The sequence below is a fragment of the Triticum urartu genome, chromosome 7A (genome assembly GCF_056163025.1).
Source record: "Triticum urartu cultivar PI428250 chromosome 7A, HENAU_Tu73, whole genome shotgun sequence".
Classification (NCBI taxonomy): domain Eukaryota; kingdom Viridiplantae; phylum Streptophyta; class Magnoliopsida; order Poales; family Poaceae; genus Triticum; species Triticum urartu.
Window position 1 is genome coordinate 215,905,733 of NC_141879.1, and position 13,733 is coordinate 215,919,465.

At 45.1% G+C, this 13,733-nt stretch overlaps 1 long non-coding RNA gene across 2 annotated transcripts; it reads right to left on the minus strand.

Annotated features, from left to right (window-relative positions):
* Positions 1-1,033: 1,033 nt before the first annotated feature.
* On the minus strand, positions 1,034-4,839 carry LOC125523839 (uncharacterized). Of its 2 annotated transcripts, XR_015611544.1 has the most exons (4): positions 4,552-4,839; positions 3,259-3,291; positions 2,652-2,795; positions 1,034-1,742 (listed from the first exon to the last, which is right to left on the minus strand). It is a non-coding gene; the product is annotated as an uncharacterized LOC125523839 (long non-coding RNA). The 2 variants fall into 2 exon arrangements; XR_007290451.2 differs by having other exon boundaries at positions 3,259-4,839.
* Between the last annotated feature and the right edge of the window lie 8,894 nt (positions 4,840-13,733).

Genomic DNA, 13,733 nt, shown 5'->3' on the forward strand with positions numbered 1-13,733 from the left:
AAAATAGGCCTAGTTGCGAGTCGAGGGTGGGCTTGCAACTGGGAGGAAAAAAAGATCAGACCCTAGTTTCGAGTCGAGGGTGGCCTTATAACTAGCACAAAAAAGGTCGGACCCAGTTGCGAGTCGAGGATGAACTTGCAACTAGGGAAAATTTGTTTCCCCAGAGTCGAGGATGAACCTTGCTTTTGGGAGAATAAATGTCGGTCTCACTACGAGTCGAGTGTGAGCTTGCAAATGAGACAGAAAAAGTTAAGCATTAAAGGTGAACATATAATTCTCGTTCACTATGACAAATACGACGTTGATGTGGTTGAATTTAATAAGATATTATTTGTGTACAGTAGAATAAAAACTGACAAAGAAAGAAAAAAAGGATGAGACTAAGATGATTAGAAAATGATATATTTGGTGTATCACTGGTCTCCCAAACATCAAACCTCTTGGCATCTGTTTCCCAATTGCTTTCCAAATGAAAAAAATAAATAAAAGCTGAGCATCGCAGCCCAACATGCGTATAAAACTGCAGCCCAAAAATAAACACAACTAAAAGGACAACGGCCCAACGAACAACACAGGAAACATGGAAACAACCGCTTCATACGTGCCTGTGCGCACAAAAATACAAATCTTAAAGCCTTTGATCACAAAAACGGATGAAGTACAATTAATTTCATCCGGATTGTCTATTCTACATCCGGATGAAATCCAATTCGCTTTCATCCATATTTTTCAGCCAACTAAAGGATGACAAGTGTCTCCTGTCCCTCTTTCTGTCCCGCAAATCGTTTGTAAAACAGGACTGCACAGCAGGCTTTAAACGAGTCCACACCCTACACTTTTCCAACCCGCACAAGGACCAAAACTGATGACATCTAACCACACAGCCGACTAATGACAGTCGTTGTTGCTGTGACTTAAATATACAAAGGGCTAAAAATACACTAACAATACCACTGAAAATGGCAGTGCAGAAACCACTAAAAATGCATAGTAACTCCACTAAAAGACACTGAAATTCCACTAGTAATGAAACTTGCAAAAAACAGTGTAAAATCCACCAAAAGTACATTGTAAATCTTCAGTGGATTTACACTATGAATCCACCAAAAATACACTAACAATTCCGCATGAAATACACAAAAGGAATTACACTGTAAATACTGCTTAAATAACAGTACGAATTCCACTGAGGAAGTACTAAAATTACACTAACAGATACACTGATGAATTACAGAGTAAATTCCACTTTAAAATGCATTGTAATCCACTAAGAATTACAGTGTAAAATAACCTAAAAGTACACCGAAATTGAACTAAGATTTACAGTGTAAATCATATCAAAGCTGCAATATCGACAAAGAACTACACCGTAAAACCAGCCAAAATTACATTGTAAACTTAGAGAAGAATTACAGTGTAAGTCCAGATAGGAATTACAGTGCAAATCCACTTATAAAAACACTGTAAAACCAGTAATAAATACACTGTAATTTTATCAGCTTTACAGTGTAAAATTCACTAAACAAAGTTAACTACACTGACAAAATGCACTGGTACAAGTACAACCACATATAGGAGGACGAACATGGAGAAGCGCCACCAGAGAGGGCGATTCCTCCAAGATCTGGGAGACAAACGTCAACAACATGGCTGGAGAAGTAGGAAAAACACAAGGAAAACATCCCTCTCCCCCCTCCTGTGCATTCATCACCTCCTATCGTCTCTCTCCTGCCTGAAGAAATCTGGAAGAAAGAACAGATGGAAAAGAGAATATAAGCACACAAAAGAAGGAACCAGCACAAATACTAGGAACAACTAGGATATGGTCACATGTACAACTAGTCTATAATCACAAGACCACTATATACTAAAAACTAGATGCCCAGGTCATAGGTTTCTGAATTTGCAAAAAAGAACATACTACAAGGGACAAAAACCCGCTCAAGATCACTAGGCTAGGAATTCCATTTTGGGGACAAAAACACACTACTAGGCTAGCAATTCCATTTAGGTAAAACTAGTTGAAAATATACAAGGTTGAGGATTACTGCAGTTGAGAGAATATATGACTATTTCCACAAACTATGGAAACTGAAAAACTAAACACTCTTAAGAAACTTTGATCTAACAGTTTGGACACTTCCTCCCTGTTCATAAATAGTTGTGATTGAATGACTGGATATAAGTAACTTTGGAAGTGTAAACTGCTATGAACTGATACTTGTTAACACTGAATATTGATTAGTATTAAGATAAACACTGAAAATAGAAATTAACAGAAAAATGAGTAACACGATCAGGCTAAAAGCACTGACACTAGAAGGCACTTACGCTAGTAGCAAGAAACAAAAAGAATCTATAAAAGTGATAATAAATAGCAGTTTCTTCAGGTCACACAAGTATATGTCAGATGAAGAAAAATGCTCAATCTAGAATGAACATGGCATAAAAATACGACAAATACAACAACACACTTATGTGGGACACATAGAAATCATATAAGCTTTTTCACACTCAGGGTTATCCATTTCACCATCCTGCATAAATACAAGAGAACATAAAGAGAATAAACTACTGGGACCAAATAAGCTAAGCCACAAAAACAATATACAAAAGGGAAAAAAGAGAACACAAGAAAAAAAGAGAAGGACCTCGGAAACTTGGAAAGAATCGTCCTCAGCAAAATCATTGGGCACAAAAGGATCACCATCTGAATCACCTTGCTCTTCGGAACAAGCAGAATGAATACCCTTACCAAAACACTTCCCGAGTCTACCCATAGATTAAACAATTCCCTAATATATAAATCACATAGAATAAAAAAATACTGAGAAATATGGCATAAAGGATAAACATTATACAAAAAATACAAAACGAAAATGCTTACTACATACCCATTACCAGATACATAAATGGGTTAGGCAAAGACAATATAACAAAAAGAACACATGAACTAAATCAAAAAATACAAATACTTCCATAAAAGTGTAATGTGCTAAAATGCTCCCTCCGTAATCTAATATAAGAGCGTTTAGATCACTACTTGAGTGATCTAAACGCTCTTATATTTCTTTACTGGGGGGAGTATAAAATAGCTAATTACAAGGGTATACAATTAATCACATCAACTGAGCTAAAAGGGGGTAAAATGAACAGTACAAGAAATATTCCAATCAATACATCATCACTGGATTACACACAAATAAGATGACCCGACAAAATAAATTACACAAATAAAACTGGGAAAAAAGAACTAACCAGACATTATCATGCAACTATCCATAAAACACCCTGCAAAAATACCAAAAACTAAGATTAGCATCAAGCATGACAACAACAGAAACCTAAGAAAAGATTTAAAATGAACTAAAAGCAATCAACAGTTGCAAGAGAAGTCCTACACTTACAATGCAACCCAATATGATAACCAGTGTAAAAATCACTGATAAAATAAGTAAATACAGTACAATGCACAAAGATTTACACAGTAAAAAAATTAAGAATTACAGTGTGAATCCACTGAGAATTACACTGTAAAATTCAAAATAAAGAATTACAGTGTAAATCCATTGAGAGTTACACTGTAAAATCCACTAACATACATTGGCAAATGCACCAAAAATTACAATGCAAAACCATTGAGGAATTACACTGTAAAATCAACTAAAGTATTACATTACAAGAGCACTACGAATTACAGTGAAGATTCACTAAAAAATAGAATTACAGTGAAAAAAATGTAAATCCAATTAGAATTACAGTGTATCGACTAAGAAAGTTCACTGTAATTCCACTAAGGATTACTGTATAAATCCACTGAGAATTACAGTGTAGATCCGCTGAGAATTACACTGTAATTCCACTAAGGATTACACTGTAAGAAATCAATAAAATACACTAAGAATTACATTGTAAATCCAATTAGAGTTACAGTGTAAAATCCAGTAACATAATGTAATTCTTGAAATTTCTGAATTGGAATTCAGGAATGTACATGCACAGATTGAATGGAATTTCCTGAAACCAAAATGACTTGGCATGAGACTAACTGAATGAAATTGAACGGAGCAGCATATATACACATTTACAAAACTACTTCATTGTAAACAATGAAAATGAACTGAAATTAAAGTGTATTATATACTTTAGTTGTCAGGGTGGTGGTTGTGATTATTAGTACTAGCCTGGCAGTGGCAGTGGCAGTAGACTAGTTTGGTTGGTAGGTAGGTGAGGGCGAGGAAACAAATGAGGATCCCATCCATCCATCCGTACAAGCAAAGCAAGGGTTCTGAACTAAAAGAAACATCATCACATCCGACAGCGACATGGACATGGATGAAATTAGGATCCCCGCATGTCCAGGCGCATGACAACTAGCTGAATTCAACCAGACAATGTAGCTCACATGATAGACGAGATTCAACACAGCAACGGGAAATTACCACACACAACGGACGAAAGGGGAATAGATCTGACCGTGAAATCCTACACACAGCTAACAACAACCCCTAGCGAATGGGGGATAGATCAGGTCATAATCGACGAACATACATCACAGGACCATAAATGCCGGCGGGGGAAATGGAGGCCGGGGTTGGGTACGGTGGCCGAGATATGCTGCCCCTCCGACGCGGACATCGGAGAAGCCGGAGGGGCTTGGGCGGCCGGAGGGAGAGCGCTGGACGCCGGGGCACCCTAGCGAATCGAGGGACAGGGGAGCTCCAAATCTCCATGGATCTCTCTCTCTCCTCTGTTTTTTTTTAAAGCAACATGGCTTTATTACTCAACGTGCGGGCAAATCACCCAACACACAGGCGCCCACTTGGGCTGGTACATCCGTATCCCACTGCATACAGTGGGCTGATTCACATAAACGACCAAGACTAGCAAGTTCATAAGCGACAGAGTTCACGCTACGACAACAAACAGAGATGTTAAAATGAAAAAACCAAAGTTTTAACTGGTATTTCATGTCTTCAATCACCGCTATGTAGGCCGAAGAATCCACCCTACGCAGGTCCAGCGCCTCCTCCAGTAGTTGCGAGTCAGTCTCAAACTCCACACGAACCATACCAAGTTCTGCTGCCAAGTTGATCGCATGTGACATAGCTGCAGCTTCAGCAGCGAAAGCATCACATATGTTGTCAGTCCGTCCCGCCCGAGCACAGATCAAGTTTCCTTGTTTTGTTCTTGCCGCAACTCCCCAGCCTGCATGGTTCTGCCCGGGCATAAAAGAACCATCGACATTAATCTTGTATTCCATGTCACTTGGCGGTCGCCACCTCTCCGGGTTGTTCTTGACAGGGGGATTTAGAAAGATGTGCACATACTCAATCACATTGCTTCTTGTTCGCCTCGCTACTTTCGATGGCGCTAGAGGCATCTCACCCTCTCTAAGCTTATTCCTGTTTGACCACCAAAGCCACCAGAAAGTGAGTACGTGGAGCCTCTTTTTCTCATCTAGACCCCAAACATACTCTATCATCGCATGCACAGACGTGATTACTTCCAGCTCCATGCGCTCTTTCTCCAAGCCTAAGTCCCTCCACACTTCCTTTACTGTCTTTCATTTGATGAAGAGATGCGCCCGGTCCTCGTCAGCCCTTCCGCAGAAAAGACATTTTGTATCCGCAATACGGATCCCTTTGCGAGCTACATTAGTGCGGAGAGCTAGGGAGTCGTGCTTCAGCCTCCATGCGAACATCTGAATGTTTTTTGGGCACGGTAATTTCCACATGCGCTTCCATGAATCATCCTTAACCGAGTTCAGATTACTAGGATTTTCCTCGCTGCCACCCACACCGGCATTATGCATATGAAGCTCAAGCTGACGCTGAAGCTTGTAAGCGCTTTTAACGGAGTGGGTGCCTTTGGAATCATAATGCCATGCAATGAAATCCCGAACTCCCTCCCGTAGCGGAATTTGGAGAATATGTTTGATGTCATCCGCCCAGAAGGTGTCTCTCACCAATTGCTCGTCCCACTGACCAGATAACGGATCGATGAGATCAGATACACGCTGTAGGAGGTTCTGTCCCTTGGGTGTCAGGACACGCCGTGACCAGGGCCGTGGAATCCAGGGATCGGACCAAATATTCACTTGGGTGCAATCTCCAATTCTCCAAATGTACCCCTCCCTGAAAAGATGAAGACCATGTAGGAGGCTGCGCCATGAATAGGAGATGCCGTCCCTAGGAGCCGCTTCAAGAATCTGTCCGTTGGGGAAATAACGCGCTTTCAACGTTTGGGCACAAAGGGATTCAGGATGCTGAATCAGTCGCCAAATCTGCCTGGATAGAAGAGCCAAGTTGAAGTCATGCATGTCACGGAACCCTAAACCCCCTTGTGCTTTGGGCTTAATGAGAGTTTTCCATCCGATCCAGTGGGTACAATGGGATTTATCTTGTTGGCTCCACCAATAGTCTCCTACCAATGAACTTAGTTCATCACAGAAGGACTTTGTTAGGTAAAAGCAAGACATTGCAAATGTAGGGATGGCCTGAGCGATTGTTGTGACCAAAGTTTCCTTGCCCGCCTTCGCTATGAGCCTTTCCTTCCATCCATAAACTCTCCCAGCCATTGCGCCTTTGACAAAAGCAAAGGCCTTCCTCCTAGATTTGCCCACATGAACAGGCAGCCCCAAGTACTTTTCGTTCCAAGTCTCGCTCTGGATTTGTAGAGCGTCCTTGACACTCGTTTTTACCGTATCACTTGTATTGGGACTAAACATGACTGCAGACTTCTCCAGATTGATACATTGCCCCGAGCACTCCTCATAAAGGTCCAGTATCCTACGCAGCTCTTGTGCCTCTGTTTGTTGCGCTTTCAGCAGAAGGACAGAATCATCGGCGAAGAGTAGGTGCGACACCACCGGCGCCTGAGAACAAATCCTAACACCAGTGATTGTACCGGTCTCCTCCGCATCGTGTAACAATGCTGACAAACCCTCCGCACAAATGACAAAAAGATACGGCGAGGCAGGGTCCCCTTGCCTGAGTCCTCGGGAGGGCGAGAACTGCTCAGATAAAACGTCGTTAACCTTGATCTGGTACCGAACCGAGCTAACACAGTGCATGACTAAGTCGATCCAGCGAGTACCGAAGCCCAGCTTTGTCAGCATCTCTCTCAGGAATCCCCACTCGACCCTGTTGTAAGCTTTGCTCATGTCCGCTTTCACCGCTGCGATGCCCTCCTTGCCTCTCTTCTTGTTCAGTAGGTAGTGTGACACCTCATAAGCCACTAACACATTGTCGGTAATCATACGGCCAGGAACAAAAGCACTTTGATTCAGAGAAATGATGTCAGGAAGCACAATTTTGAGTCGGTTGGCGATAACCTTCGAGACTAATTTGTAGACCACGTTGCAAAGGCTTATCGGGCGAAGATCCTTGATCCTATGGGGATTCTTGACCTTCGGAATGAGAACCACGACCGTGTCATTCCACCCGGTCGGCATAGCTCCACCGTTTATCACCGCAAGAACCTCATCCACCACTTTGTCCCCCATAAAATGCCAATGTTTCTTATAAACAATCGAGGGCATCCCATCAGGGCCCGGGGCCTTCAAATCACCAATGTGGTCTAACGCCGCCTTAACTTCCTCCCTGGTGACATCCGCTTCCAGAATTGCTCGCATTGCAGGAGTCACGCGGGGTTTAACCTTGTCAATGAGTTCCGGCAGGCGATTAGCCCCCGTAGAAGTAAACAGGTCCTGAAAATAAGAGTAAACATAATTAGTTAACTCCTCCCCTTCCTTCACCTCCGATCCATCCTCCCTTCTCAGCTTCTTAATCCGGTTGGCTTTCTTCTTCGCAGATGCAACGGCCATAAAATATTTTGTGCTTTTATTGCCATCCCGGAGCCATGTAACATGAGAATGTTGCTTTGCTTTGGTGTTCTTCTTTATCTCCAACTCCTCTACAAGACACCTCAGATGCGCTTCCTCCCTGACTTTTGCTTCTGAAACAGGCGCCCGCATGCATGCCTCCAGCTCCCTCCGGGCTCTCCTTAGTCTCCCCTCTAATTCTCCCACCACCTCCCTACTCCACCTTTTCATCCTCCCAGCCACATTGATCATCACAGAAGCAACATCATCCCTCTCCTTCAGGTAGCCTTCCTCCCACGCTCCTTGGATCTCAGCACCACACCTCTCTTCCTGCAACCACCACGCCTCGAATCTGAACCCCCGATCACCTCCGCTCGCCACACTGGGCACACCTTGTGTGTTAACGATTATCGGTCTGTGGTCTGAGTGGCGAGGAGCTCCGTTGATCACACTGAATTTCGGGAACCATTCGCACCATTTTGCATTGGCCGTGGCTCTGTCCAGGCGTTCACAGATGTACGTATCCACCTCCTTGCTGTGATTCCTCCAAGTGTATTTGTCTCCTTCATATCCAATGTCGCATAAATCACACGCCTCCAAAGCTGCCAGAAAGTTGTCCATAAACCTTTGAGGGCGGACATCACCCCCCATCTTTTTGTCCCCTGTTAGGATCTCATTATAGTCTCCAAGGCATAACCAAGGACGACCATTTTGGTGCTGTTGCCCAAGGATGCGCATCATCTTCGAAGTCTCCACCTTGCGCTCCAGCTCAGATTCACCGTACACCCCCGTCAGTCTCCAAATCCTCCCATCCTCCTCCGTTACATCCACATCCACATGTCGCCTCCCATACGATCTTAACGAGATACTTAATCCTCTACTCCAAAAAAGCGCTACACCTCTACTTCGACCCACAGGATTCCAAACCACCATATTTGCTAACCCTAACGACCATCGAAACTTTTCAAGATCCTTCTCTGTTAATTTCGTCTCCGCCAAAAACAACACGTCAGGCTCCTCCGTCCTCCCTAGCTCAAGGAGGCTACGAACTGCCGGGCCGTTCCCGAGGCCCCGGCAGTTCCAACCGATCAGTTTCATTGATCCCGGCGGGGCTGCTCCGGCAACCCGGCCGATATCTTATCATTGACGTTTCCACCTTGTGCATGGGACACTGGCACATCCTCTCCTACCTTCTATTCCAACTTACCCTTCTTTCCCAACTTCTCCACTTCATCTTCTTCTTCAGTCCTCCCCCTCTTCCCTCCCACACCCGTGGCCTCCACATGTTCACTTGCCTCCATGGTCCTCTCCCTCCCTTTCTTTTTGTACTTCCTCCCTCCTGCGCCCTTATCTTTTTCTCCACTGCCACCTGATGCAACCCTCCTTTCTACCTTGTTCGTTGGGACCATGGTTTCTGTGTGTGCCTTGTTTGGTACCGCATTGACCACTCCATCCTGGCCAACAGGGATAATCTGCAGATGCTGTTCCGCACTTACACCCAGTTCCAGCTTCTTCGGTTTACCCTGGCCTCTATGTTTATTATCATTTTTGACAGGCCTAGTGACCTCCTCCTCCTTCCCTGTCCTACCTGAGCCACCACCGCTGGAATCACTCTTCCTCCATGATAGACTCTCGTTTCCACTCCCTGATCTCCCTTCTGATCGGCCAAAACCAAAACTACGTGTCCCACTTGAACTTCTGCCTCCAGACCTCCATGCTTTCTCCTCCCCCCACCCTCTGCGTTGACCTAAGTCCGCCCGTAGCCATCTTCCAAACTGTGGACTTTCTCCCTTCACAGCTTTCTTATCGCAGTCTTTCTCCACATGGCCGATGATCCCGCATGAGTAGCAGAAAATCAGGAAGAAATTCATATTCCAGCCTACACCAATCTCTATCCTCTTCCTCTTCCCCACTCTCCATTGCAGCCTCCCCTTTTGTAACGCCCTTGATGCGGCTATATCTCCTACGTGTCGAGGCACGACTTAGAGGCATAACCACATTGAAAGCAATGTCGCAAGTTAGGCAATCTTCACAACATCCCATGTAATATATAGATAATAAAAGGGGAGAATACATAGTTGGCTTACACTCGCCACGTCAATCAAAGTACATAAATAGCATTACATCAACCAAACACTCATGGCCCGACTACGGCGCCCAAATAAAAGACCAACCCAACATGCGACACGGTCTAAATCGCCCCAACTGGGCACCACTACTGATCATCAGGGAAAGACACATAGTAACGGCGTGAGTCCTCGTCGAACTCCCACTTGAGCTCAAGCACGTCATCTGGAACGGAGTCATCAGGCCCTGCATCTGGTTTGGAAGTAATCTGTGAGCCACAGGGACTCAGCAATCTCGCACCCTCGCGATCAAGACTATTTAAGCTTATAGGTAAGGCAAGGTAAATATGTGGAGTTGCAGCAAGCGACTAGCATATATGGTGGCTAACCTGTTCGCAAAAGAGAGCGAGAAGAGAAGGCAAAGCGCGAACGAATAACTAGAGAATAACCTACGGCAAGCATTACTCCAACACCGTGTTCACTTCCCGGACTCCGCCGAGAAGAGACCATCACGGTAACCCACACAGTTGATTCATTTTAATTAAGTTAAGGTTCAAGTTATCTACAACCGGACATTAACAAATTCCCATCTGCCCATAACCGCGGGCACGGCTTTCGAAAGTTCAAAACCCTGCAGGGGAGTCCCAACTTAGCCCATGACAAGCTCTCACGGTCAACGAAGGAATAGACCTTCTCCCGAGACATTCCGATCAGACTCGGTATCCCGGTTCTACAAGACACTTCGACAAGTTAAAACAAATCCAGCAACACCGCCCGAATGTGCCGACAAATCCCGATAGGAGCTGCACATATCTCGTTCTCAGGGCACACTCAGATAAGCTCTCCATACAACTAAAACCAAACCTCGAGTTTCCCCGAGGGGGCGCTGCACATGACTCTAGTTCAGACCAACACTCAGAGGAGCACTGGCCCGGGGGGGGGGGGGTTAAATAAGATGACCCTCGGGCTCCGGAAACCTAAGGGAAAAAGAGGCTAGGTGGAAAATGGTAAAACCAAGGTTGGGCATTGCTGGAAAAGCTTTAATCAAGGCGAACTATCAAGGGGTTCCCATTATCACCCAACCGCGTAAGGAACGCAAATTCCGGGAACATAACACCGATATGACGGAAACTAGGGCGGCAAGAGTGGAACAAAACACTAGGCGAGAGGCCGAGCCTTCCACCCTTTACCAAGTATATAGATGCATTAAGATAACAAGGCAATATAATGATATCCCAACAAGTAAATAATGTTCCAACAAGGAACGGTCTCCAATCTTCACCTGCAACTAGCAACGCTATAAGAGGGGCTGAGCAAAGCGGTAACATAGCCAATCAACGGTTTGCTAGGACATGGTGGGTTAGAGGTTAGACATGGCAATTTGGGAGGCATGATAAGCAAGTGGTAGGCATCGTAGCATAGGCATAGCAAAAGAGCGAGCATCTAGCAAAGCAAAGATAGTAGTGGTTTCGAGGGTATGATCATCTTGCCTGCACAGTTGTCAGAGTTGACTGGATCCTCGAAAGGAAACTCAACGGGCTCCTCGTTAGCGAACTCGTCTCCCGGCTCTACCCAAACAAGACAAACAAGCAAACGGAACAAAATCAACCACGTGCAAACTCAAAAAAACATGATGCAAACATAGTATGCTATGCGGGATGCGACATGTGATGCATATGCAAGATTTGACAAGGAATGAATGAACCTGGCCTCAACTTGGAATTCCAAGTGTACCACTGGAAAGGTGAGATGAAATCACTTGAAAACGATATAAAGAATGCCGGAATCGGAGTCACGGCTTGAAAATGGCAAGCAATTCAAATATGGCACTGGTCTGCGATATACAGCAAGTAGACACCTAAATACAACAAGATGAAAATGCTACAGCACCCAAACATGACAACAAAATATACGGCAGGGATCCATTCATGATGCTTAACAAAAGATGAACACTGAGCTACGGCCAATTCATCCATTAATAGGTTCAAACAAGCATGGCAAAAACGCATTTGGTAAACAGATTTCAGACTTAGTGAAATTAACACTTGTCTGGAATTTCAGATCAGGTAGCACACTTTGGAGCATGAAAACTATATGCTACAGGACCTGAACATGGCAAAGTAAAGCATGGCATGGAGCTACTCAACGAACTTAACAAAAGTCCCTTAGTGACCTTGAGCCAAAAGGGATCCTAAAACACATTTGCAAGCATGTGAACATGGCAAAAACATAATCAGATCACAGACTTAGTTAAAAACTGGAGCATGCAAATCAGATATTAAGTAGGCATGTTTATGAGCTCGATGCACTCACTACAGAGCAAGTCATGACAATCTAAGCATACACCCATCAAGAATACACATTATACAAGCTAGACATGGCAAGAACAATAACATAGCATGCACGGATCAACTACAACATCCTCGGCAAAATCGCTAACAAGTAGACAATCTGCCCAGATCCACGAAATAGCAAAAGTAGAGCTCGATTGACTCAAGCTAGGGTGCTCCATAATTGCAAACAAAGACATGGATGGATAGAGCACTACAAGATTAACAAATCACCCTTACTGATCATCCTCAAAAGAGGCACGGATCACTAGAAAACAACATGAACATGTGGCATAATGAAATAAACAGATTAAGGACTTAGTGGGATTGCTAAGTCCCTGAAATCTGCATTAACGAATGCACCACTTTGCAAGCTTGTGCTAGTCACCACACATATCACAAAAATACATGGGTTGCACCTCTGGATAGATGGCAAAGCATATAACAAAACACATGTAGAGCTCAAGGGCATATCATGCACACAATAATCATGGCAAAAATGACAAATATCTAACTGGAGCAGCAGATCTGACAATTATCTCAAATAGCATTCTTCCAACAGCATTTAGGGCATCAAGATGAACTCAAATGAAAATAATGCAATGAGATGAAATGATGTGCTCTCTGAGACGAACATTTTGATATTCTATATGCCCAAAACGGAGCTACGGATGTGGAGTTACGGCACGACGAACATAGCAAAATAATTAGGGTTTAGGGGTAAAAAGTCAACCGAGAAAACTCAGATCTGAGATTTGCACACTTCCCGAGGTTCGTCCTCAAGCTCGCCGGAGATGGAGCTTGAGCTCGTCGGAGAGAGGCCGGCGGGGGAGGAGGAAGCGCGGGGCGGCGCCGGAGTTGGAGTAGAACGGCGGCGGGGCGCGGCTCCACGGCGAGCCGGCGTGGAGGGCCACCGGCGGGCGGCGAGGTGGGGCGGCGCGGCGGCCGCCGGCGAGGAAGCGCTGTGGCGCCGGGCGGAGGAGCCTGCCGGCTCGGGCGGCGCGGAGGGAACGGGCTCGGGGCCCGCGGCGGGCCGAGCGGGCCGGCGGCGGGGGATCTCCCAGCGCGACACGTGGCGTGCTGTCACTGGCCGGGCGCGGCGGCGGGAAACGTCCGGCCAGGGACGTACATGTCCGGCGCGGCGCGATGCGATTTTTAGGGTTTCGGGGGGAAGAAGAAACGTGGATCTCGGAGGGGGTCTTTAAATAGGCATAGAGGAAGCTAAGAGAGTCCAAATGAGGTGCGGTTTTCGGCCACACGATCGTGATCGAACGCTCTAGATGATGGAGAGGGTTTTGGTGGGTTTTGGGCCAAATTGGAGGGGTGTTGGGCTGCAACACACACGAGGCCTTTTCGGTCCCTCAGTTAACCGTTGGAGCATCAAACAAAGTCCAAATGGTACGAAACTTGACAGGCGGTCTACCGGTAGTAAACTAAGGCCGCTTGGCAAATCTCGGTCCAATCCGGAAATGTTTAATCCCCACACACGAAAGAAAGGTAGAAATGACCACC